The following is an 11,088-nucleotide window of genomic DNA, read 5'->3' on the forward strand; positions in this document are numbered from 1 at the left end:
TTCGCACCATACAGATATCGTATCTAAATCATTTTGCAATTCGTTTTGGTCATCTGATTACTTTACAAGGCGGTAAATGACAGTGTCATCTGCAAACAATCTAAGACGGCTACTCAGATTGTCTCCTATATCGTTAATGTAGATCAGGAACAATGGAGGGACTACAACACATCCTTGGGGATCGTTGGATATTACTGCTGTTTTACATAGTGACTTTCCGTCTATTACTACGAACTGTGAACTTTCTGAAAGGAAATCACGAATCCAGTCGCACAACTGAGGCGATATTCCATAGGCATGCAGTTTGGTTAGAAGACGCTTGTGAGGAATTCTGTCAAAAGCTTTCTGGAAATCTAAAAATATGGAATCTATCTAACGTTCCTGTCGGTAGCACTTACTTCATGAATATTAAGAGCTAGTTGTGTTACGCAAGAACGATATTTTCTGAATCCGTGCTGACTATGTGTCAATAAAATCGTTTTCTTCGAGGTACTCCATAATGTTCGAATACAGTATATAGTCCAAAACCCTACTGCAAATCGACGTTAGTGATATGGACCTGTAATTCAACGGATTACTCCTACTTCCTTTTTTGGGTATTGGTGTGACTTGAGCAATTTTCCAATCTTTAGGTGCGGATGTTTCTGTAAGAGAGCGGTTCTACATAATTGTTAAATATGGAGCTATTGTATCATCATACTCTGAGAGGAACCTGACAGTATTCAATCTGGACCAGAAGCCTTGTCTTTATTAAGTGATTTAATCTGTTTTGTGACACCATCTTGGCAGTTGTTCTTGACTGGAATACCAGGAATATTTACTTCCTCTTCTTAGGTGAAGGAGATTCGGAAAACCGTGTTTAATAACTCTGCTTTAGTGACACTGTCATCAGTGACTTTACAGATGTTATCGCGAAGTGAAGGTATTGATTGCGTCTTGCCACTGGTGCGCTTTATGTACGACCAGAATCTCTTTGGGTTTTTTACCAGATTGTGAGAAAGAATTTCGTTACGGAAATTATTAAAAGCTCCTTGCATTGAAGTACGCTTTGTATTTCGAACTTCTGTAAAACTTTGGCAGTCTTGGGGATTTTGCGTTCTTTTCAGTTTAGCATGATCTTTTCGCTGCTTCTGAATCAGTGATCTGGCCCGTTTGTATAACATGGGGGATCAGTACCATCACTTATTAATTTATGTGGTATGTATCTCCTAATTGCTGTCGTTACTACCTCTATGGAATCATTCCAAAACTTTTCTACTCTTACATTACCAGATCAGAAGGAGTCAAGACTGTCTCTTACAACGTCGTTAAGAGCACTTTTATCAGCTTTTTTAAAAATATATATATATTTTACGTTTCTTTTTTATGATTGTAGGTGTTACGGCTTTCAGCCTAGCAGCAACTGCCTTGTGGTAGCTAATCCCTGTGTTCGTTAAGGTACTCATTATTGGCCAAGGATTATTTGTTGCTAAGAGGTCAAGTATGCTTTCGCTAACATTTACGCTTCGAGTGGTCCCATGAACTAATTGTTCAAGATAATTTACTGAGAATGCATTCAGTACAATTTTGGATGACGTTTTATGCCTGCCGCCGGCTTTAAACGTATAATTTTTTTAGTGTATTGAGGGTAGATTGAAGTCACCAGCGACTATAAGTTAATGAGTGGGGTCCCTATCTGAAATGAGACTCACGTTTTCTTTGAACTGTTCAGCAACTATATCTTCTGAGTCGAGGGGTCGGTAAAACGATCCAGTTAATAGTTTAGTCCAATTGTCAAGAATAACGTCTACCCATAGTATTTCACAAGTATTATCTACTTCAATTTCACTAGAAGCCAAACTATTTTTGGCAGCAATAAATACTCCATCACCAACTATATTTAATCTATCCTTTCTGAACACTGTTAGATAGTTTGAAAAAATTTGTGCTGAACGTATTTACAGCTTTCTGTACCTATAACTATTTGAACTGAAGTGCTTTCTATTACGGCTTGGAGCTCTGGTTCTTTCGCAACACAGCCACGACAATTTACAACTACAATACCGATCGTTTCTACAAGTTACTTCCTGTATTTTACCTGTCGCCTTTTAGACGGACGTCCTTTCTGTTGTTGCCTGGGACCCTCTAACCTAAAAAACCGTCCAGTTCCTTCCACACAGCCCCCACTACCCGTGTAGTCGCTTCCTGTGGGTAGTGGACTCCTGACCTATTAAGTGGAACCCGGAAACCCACCACGCGATGGCGCAAGTCAAGGAATCTGCAGCCGACACGGTCACAGAACCACCTCAGCCTCTGATACAGACCCTCCACTCGGCTCTGCACCAATGGACCACAGTCGGTTCTATTGACGATGCTGCAGATGGTGAGCTCCGCCTTAATCTGGCAAGCAAGACTGGCGGTCTTTACCATTTCTTATAGCCGCCCGACACCAGATCCAAAGCGACACACGTCATTGGTACCGACATGAGACACCACCTACAATTGGCTGCGCCCAGTACTCTTCATGGCATCCGAAAGCACACTTTTCACATCCGGAATGACTCCCCCCAGTATGCACATGGATTACACACTGGCTTCCTTCCCCTCCTTGGCAGCCATATTCCTAAGGGGCCCCATTACGCGCCTAACACTGGAGCTCTTAACTACCAGCAACTCCACCCTATGTGAATGTCCAGACCTTGCAGGCCGAGAAGGTTCTTCTAGAACAAGGTGGACGACTGCATCCGGCCCAGAGACATCTTCAGCCACAGATAACGCCCGAAACCTGTTCATCAAACCAACCGGGGAGGCCGTACGATCGGCCCCTCAGAGAGTTTTTTGCTGCCTACCACACTTCGGACCACAGGTGAGGAGTCAACCTCCAGTGCAGGCAGTGCCTGGGGCAGCCACAGCAGCGAACCAATCGGGTAACGCATGGGACGTGCTCGATGTCCTCGCATCTCCGCCTCTGACCCTCACAGTTATGCCTCTTGGTAGTAGCCTCAAGCTCTGTGACAGAAGCCAATGCAGCCTGGAGCTGTGTGCAAAGGGTCGCCAGCTCAGCTCGCATCTGTACACAACCATCACAGATATCCTCAATATTTTTCATGTCTGGGGAGTTTAGTGGCCAGCAGAAGTGTTTAAACTCAGTAGAGTGTTCCTGGAGCCACTCTGTAGCAATTCAAAACGTGTGTGGTGTCACATTGTTCTGCAGGAATTCCCTAAGTCCGTCGGAATGCACAGTGGACATGAATGGATGCAAGTGATCAGACAGGATGCTTATGTATGTGTCACCCGTCAGAGTCAAATATAGGTGTATCAGGGATCCCATATCACTCCAACTGCACACGCCCCACACCATTAAGTGCCTCCACTAGCTTGAACAGCCCCTGCTGACATCCTCTCGATACAACATGAAACGAGAGCCGTCCGACCAGGAAATCGGTTTGCAGTCATCAAAAGTCCAGTGTCTGTGTTGAGGGGGCCCAGGCGAGGCATAAAACCTTTCTGTCTTGCAGTCATCGAGGGTACATGGTGGCCCTTCGTCTCTGAAAGCCCATATCGATGATATTACGTTGAATGGTTAGCACGCTAACACATGTTGATGGCCCAGCATTGAAATCTGCTGCAATTTGCTGAAGAGTTGCACTTCTGTCACGTTGAACGATTCTCTTCAGTCGTCGCTTGTCCCGCTCTTACAGATCTTTTTCCGTCTGCAGCAATGTCGCAGATTTGATATTTTACCGCATTCCTGATATTCATAGTACACTCGTGAAATGACAGTACGGGAAAATCCCCATTTCCTCGCTACCTCGGAGATGCTGTGTCCCATCGCTCGTACGCCGACTATAACACCACGTTCAAACTCGTTTAAATCTTGATAACCTGGCATTGTAGCAGCAGCAACCGATCTAACAACTGTGCCAGACAATTGTGGTCTTACATAGGTGTTACCGACCGCCGCCGCGCATTCTGCTTGTGTACATATCTCTGTATTTGAATACGCATGCCTATACCAGTTTCTATGGGGCCTCAGTGTATTTGGAGTGGCCAATTTTAGCTGCCTCACCCTGCGTACAGTCGTTTTTCTCTGGCTTCATTTTTTAGTGGAACAGGATAGTAAATCACTAGTAGTGGTACGAGGTATCCTCGGCTACACTCCACACTGTGTCTTGCGGAGTATGTACGTAGATGTAAATGTCTGAATCTGCCTGTGGAGAGTGGGTAGACTCGCTGAATATTCACCTTACATTCTGCGAACGGAACCACTAATTCAAGACGTTTCTCTATCATCTATTATTAATGTTCACAGTACGTATTTACCTAGAGAAACATTTATGATGTGTTTCAGTTTTACCTACAACTCATCTATGTTTTTCGGATTTGAACTAAATATTCTCAGTGCGTCCTTTATGAGTAATGGTAGCAACGACCTATTAATTATTTTAAGATAAAATATTTTCCTAGCTAATCTGATGAGTCGTTCTGCCTTTGGTGACCATCGTCGTCCAAATAGCATCATGATCAGCCACCACTGAGTCATTAAGGCCACTCTCAAACATTTCAAGTCAAACGTATTTCCTGTTGGCTTCTGTCTTGAAATCTTCGGCCAATGTTCATATAACTACTTTCCTGAGGTTTCGGCAATGCGAGTGGCTGGCACTATCAAACGTTTGCCCTTCACTGCTGGTGATAGCCTGGAGTACAGCCCGCCGGCCTGAGGCTATACTCTGCCCAGTCTCATTTTTGTAACCACCACCTGTGCTAGCTGTCATCGTGCAATAACCACTCAATGGCGACAGGTGGCAGCACTAGTAGCTGAAGGTATATAAAGCGTGTCGGGTTGGGAGAGGTGGAGGACACAGAAAACAGTCAGTCGGTCGTGATGCGGAGACGAAGCGGTTTGTCTGGCGTTTAAAAGGGCACGATTATTGGCTTTCGGGCTAATAGTGGAAAAATTTCCGAAAATCTAAGTTCGTAAATTGCCATTGCTAAATTATACCGTGAATGGCAAAATGGCGTTATACAAAACCTGCAATGAGGGAATTGTGGTGCGTCATACGCCATAATCATGATACAGGTGAACAACAGCTTTGGAGATGTGTGCGGGGGAATATATGTGCAACTGTTGAACAACTGTGCCACCTCCCCCCCCCCCCCCCCCAGATGAACCGAGGGGCTACCAACAGCATCTCCTCAACGACCATTCAGCGAACGTTGCTGCGCATTGGTCTCCGCAGATGGCGTCTGGTTCATGCACCCATGCTGACTGCTGTTCTTTGGCAACGTTTATACTGCAACTGGGCTTGCACTGTATGCCAATAGCTGGCCTTCTCAGATGAATCATGTTTTATGCTCAGTCGGACAGACAGCCGTTGGTGTGTGCGGTGTGAAACGTCTGACAGCAAACACACTGCAACAATTGTCAGAAGCTTCCAGGTCGGAGGATGGAGCATTATTGTCTGGGGAATGATTTCGTGGCAGTTCCTAAGTGATCTCACCATTCTGGAAGGCACAATGGATATACACAAGTATGTGTCTATCCTTGGGGATCATGTCCATCCCTAGATGCTCTTTGCTTTTCCTCGGCAGAATAGAATCTACCAACAGGACACTGTAACGCGTCCCACAGCTCTCTGTGTACGTGTGTGGTTCGAAGAGCACGAGGATGAGTCTGTCGTACGCCCCTGACCACCAAACTGGAAAAAAATGGTTCAAATGGCTCTGAGCACTATGGGACTTAACATCTGTGGTCATCAGTCCCCTAGAACTTCTTAAACCTAACTAACCTAAGGACAGCACACAACACCCAGTCATCACGAGGCAGAGAAAAGCCCTGACCCCGCCGGGAATCGAACCCGGGAACCTGGGCGCGGGAAGCGAGAACGCTACCGCACGACCACGAGCTGCGGACACCAAACTGAACAGATTGGAATCTAATCCCGAATCTATTAGACCATCTCGATCCGACTGTTCACACCATGGATCCTCAACTAAGAAATCTAACACAATTCCCTGACGGTACCTCCCAAATACTCTATAATCGTAAGAACATACTTATTACCAGCAGGTGTTTTATGAAATGGCCCGTAGAGATCCAGTCCACAGATTTGAAATGGACATGAAGCCTCGGGGAGCCAATGTAAGGGTATTTTTGAACGAGAAAGCTCAGCTCGTTGTGCGCACGCAATGCAATTACGAACGTACTGCGCAACATCCTGCTTTCTGGTTTGCCACCAAAATCGCTCTGCTACACGTCTTTCGGTTGTCCGCTGTCCACCGTGTCCTGCAAGGATATGATCGTGGGCCTCTGCCATTATTTCTTGTCTAAGGTGTTGGGGAACAACATTTCGCGGTCGAAGTTTTGTTTTACGGCATAATACACCATCTTCAAAGCAAAATTGTTTTTGAGTTGCGTATTTTTTGCATTCTGTATCCTCATCTTGTTCCTTTCCCCAGTCCTCAGTATCTCGGCCTGTTGCTTCCAAAAGTGCTATTTTCCGACTTAAGCAATTTGCATTCGTGTGTTTTTTGCCTGGTTTATGGATAACTTCGAAATCCATTTCGGAAAGACATATGGCCCAACGGGTAAGACGACTAGATGGATCCTTTAACCCAAGCAACCATTTTAAAGCTGCGTGGTCTGTAATGACCTTGAATTTCCTACCATACGAGTAGCATTTAAAGTATTTGATGCCATAAATAACACTTAACAATTCTTTCTCCGTTGTGGAATAATTTCTTTCTGCCGTTGTTAGTTGTCTCGAAGCGTAGGCTATGGGGTGTTCCGCGCCATTAATATTCTGACTCAAAACAACTCCTACTGAATGACCACTTGCGTCACAGGATAAAATAAATTCTTTATTATAATCTGGGTAGGCTAATACTGGACTGTGTGTTAACTTATCTTTAAGGGTTTGAAATGCTGATTCACAATCTTCAGACCAATGAAATTTTGCACCCTTTTTCAATAATTGGGTTAAGGGTCGGGCAACTTCAGCAAAATTTTGAACATAATTTCGGTAATACGATGCGAGACCAATGAAACTTTGTACTTCCTTAACGCGTTGTGGTGTTGGGAAGTCCTTAACTGCCGAAATTAATCGAGGATATGTTCTAATTCCTTTTTCACTAATGACATGCCCTAGGTATGTAACCTCTGTCAATGCAAAAGTACATTTTTCCATATTTAATGTTAATTTAGCTTTTCTAAGTTTCTGAAAAACATTACGCAGACGCTCAGCATGTTCATTAATGTCTTTGGAGAAAACAATAATATCGTCTAGATATGCACAACATTGCTGAGTTTTGACTCCTCGCAATACTCCATCGAGTAGTCTTTGAAAAGTTGCTGGTGCATTTTTCAAACCGAAAGGCATTCTTTTAAATTGCCAGTGGCCTCCAGGGGTAGAAAATGCTGTTTTATGCCTATCTTCAGGTGCAACTTCCAATTGATGATATCCGCTACGTAGATCGATTGTTGAAAAGTATTTACTGTTACCTAAACTGTCAATGATATCTGTAATATGTGGAAGAGGATTAACATCTGAGATAGTTTGTTTGTTAAGGTGTCTGTAGTCACAACGAAATCTATATCGTTTCGTACTGTCGGGAGACTTCTTTGGAATAATTACGATATTTGAATTATAAGGCGAATCAGAATATTCTATAATTCCCTCTTTTAGATGCTGTTCTAAAAATTCATCCAGTACTGGCTGTAAGTGATGCGGAACTCTATAAGGCTTCCTATAAACTGGGAGGCTATTTCCTGTTGGGATCCTATGCTGTGTGATATCTGTTGCTGGCAGTGGACCTTCTGCATTAAATAAATCTTGGAACTCAACTAAAACTGCTTCTATCGTGTCTCTATCATTTCCTTTCAAATGATCAATCTTCTGGCGTAATGCGGTTTTATAGGCGTCTGGTTTCTGACCATCATTAAGATCTGACCAAATGAAATCTTCTTCTTCAAAAGTACTGACTGTAGCTACTAATATTCCCTTATGCAACTCTTTGTCCTCCACTCCGAAATTGTCAATATGTACCGGTACTTTTCTTTCTCCCTCAACGTCTTGAACCCGTACAACACTTCTTTGTACAAAACAATGTGATACATCTAATTCCTCATTTTCCTCTAATGGCTCTATTAGACACACTGTATCTGTAGGTACCTCGGGGTCAACGGTCATCCAGAAACGTTTTCCTGAGCCAGATGGTATCTGATCCCGCGAATCAACCTTCAATGACGTTGCACGCACTGTAGTTGATTTCGCCTTCCGGTTGGGGAAATCTTGCGGCAGTGGGCCCTTTGCAGCGATGTCACCTAGCTGAAACACTATTCCGCTAAGTTCTACGGTTTGCTGTCTGAGGTCGATTTTAGCGTGATGTTTATTCAAGAAATCCAACCCTAGGATCGTGTCGTACCCGTCAGTTACCTTTGTTACCACTTCTACATCTTCTTGAAATTGTACACCGTGAATATAGAAAATCAGTGATGTACATCCTAATGACTTCACTGTACCTCCTCCTACTCCACTCAATCTATATCTTGGAGGGTCATATTTCTTTTCTCCAACACATTCATTACTTACTACTGATACGTTTGCGTCTGTATCCACTAGTATCCTTACCTCTTTATCCTGTATGCTAGCAGATAACCAGCATTCCGCCTTCACATTCGCCTTAATGGCATGAAATTTTATTGGGAACGCCTGGCGGCGGCTCCGATATTCCCGTTTGAGTTTAACTGATTTCTATTTCCAAAAACTTTCTTAGACCTGCATTCTTTAAATGTGTGACCTATTCTTTGACAATTAGTGCATTGAGGTTGTCTGCAGTTTTTTGCTATATGGCCCTGTCGATCGCACCTAAAACATCGTACTCCTGCTGAAAATACATTTCGCTTCTCCTTGTATCTGGTGGCAATGTTAATTTCTTCAAAAGCCGTCGCCACGGATACAGCTTCCGCTAAATTTTTAGGAAACTCTGCCCTGACACGACGGGACGTTTCAGGTGGTAACCCACGTAAAAATGTATCCAGAGCTCTATCTTCTGCCTCTTTTAAAATAACTTTATTTGCTTCATCACTTGTTGTCAACTGATAGGTGTTAATATTAACTTTTCTAATCCTATCTACAAAGCTTTCTAACGACTCGTTTTGCCTCTGACTGATAGTGTTTAATTTTTCCCTATAAACTCTACAACTGTTCTGTTTTTGAAAACGTTTAAGTAATCCTTTCTTCAATTCCTCAAATGTTGTAGCATTCCGTAATTCTTCATGGTACAATACGTGTGCTTTAGCCTCTCCTAGCAATCTTAACTTTGTCATTTGTAAGAGCTGTTCATCTGACCATGATCCTAACTTTGCAGCTGCTACTAAATCATCAAAAAAGGCTGTTATGTCTTCGCCAGGTTTACCTGAAAAAGGAGTTACCAAGGCTGCTGCTGAGGCATGTAAGGTGGGAGGGATTGAACTGGTTTGCCTAACCTCACTCCACTGTTTAAATAATGCATTATTATCGCTTTTAAGCTGTGCTATCTGATTAACTAAGCTCTGAATAGCTTCCTCAGTAGAAACCGCTTGTGGTGCTGACTCTGACTTTGTACGATTTCGTGTCATCATTTTACAGACTGTTAGTTACACAATCTTACTACACTGAATGAAAAAGATGTTTAAATATTTTCGACAAACTCTTAAAATTATGAGAGAAAATACACTTCTAAATAAAGAAAATATTACGACTGTTATGCAAACCACTATCCTTTCACACATTAAAAAATACTAAGTGTGGACCTTTAGTGACTGTCATTCACACCTCATATTGAGCCAAGGGTTTTTTCTCTGACACCAAATGTAACAGTTGTGACACTAAATGTAATACTTCTGCTACTAAATGTAACTGGGTTTACTCTTTGGATGCTGTCAATTGTCAGGATGAGCATTCTAAAGCATTCTGTCAGGGTGAAAATATTAAATAAATTAACTTTTCTCTCTTAACAACACGTGGGCATGGTGGGTTGTTCCTTGGCTAGGGTATGAGGTAGAATGAAACAGCATTTTTACATAAGATAACTTTTATTGAAAGTTTCGTACAACTGTATCTTACTGGGTGTTCTGGTTCGGAGAACGGCAGCTGTGTCGTTTGCGAGCCCTCTGCTGCGGCTGCGGCGGCGGCGGCGGCGTCAGATTACGCGTAGCGGTGTGTATCTCGTGTCGCTGTCTCGCCCAGCTGACTGGAGACGCGCAGCGCGAGGTGGTCCGTTTAATTATTGCGAGCGAAGTCGTGCATCGGATGGTTATACCTTGGATGTGGCGTCCCAGTGTTTCTCTTCTCTAAGCGGCCGCGTGTGTTGTGCGTCGGCCAGCGGAGCGGCGCGGCGGGGGAAGGCCAGTGTCGTGGACTCGAACCACGGACTCCCGCTTGCCAGTCTTCGGCTGTCAGGTCTTCATCCCAGCTCACAGGTGACTGCTGATGTGAGGCCGTCTCCTTCCCGTCCTCACGAGTCACCCGCGTGCGTAAAATCAGACTTCAAATACCTTTTAACTTCTGTCTTCTGGCGCCGAGGCTGCTGCTTGCTATTCCATTACAGCGGCGGACTTGGTGCGACTGTGAATGATGTAGTCTCTTCTTGCATGACGGTCTTCAGCACCGAAACTGACTTAAAACAACTGCTACGCTTCTTCACTTCTTCGTCTTCTTTGTCGCTCGTCTCCGTCTTCGTCTCCGTCTTCGTCTCCATCTCCGTTTGTCTGGCCCACTGCGTCTATCGTATTTATTCACTTCAATTTACTGGAGGTGAACGACTTCACGGTCATTGCCTCTTCTGTCACGTTGAGAAGCTCCTCGAAGAATCTTCTTAACGTCGGTCATTGGCTCTTGGGATGTAGGCGAGGGCCTTTGCTCACATGCAACAACTGAGAAACACGTGAGCCGGTCGGGCGATGCCCTGACGGCTGAATCGACAGCGCCTGCTTATGTGGAACTTGCTGACTTCACGGTCATTGTCTCTTCTGTTCTGCTGTTCTGCCCGCTGAATGCCAGTATGTAACTCTCTAAACTAAACCAAGTTTTTCATTTATATTCTAATTTCTACTTCGCTTTGATTTCA

Source organism: Schistocerca serialis, chromosome 3 (genome assembly GCF_023864345.2).
Source record: "Schistocerca serialis cubense isolate TAMUIC-IGC-003099 chromosome 3, iqSchSeri2.2, whole genome shotgun sequence".
NCBI lineage: Eukaryota > Metazoa > Arthropoda > Insecta > Orthoptera > Acrididae > Schistocerca > Schistocerca serialis.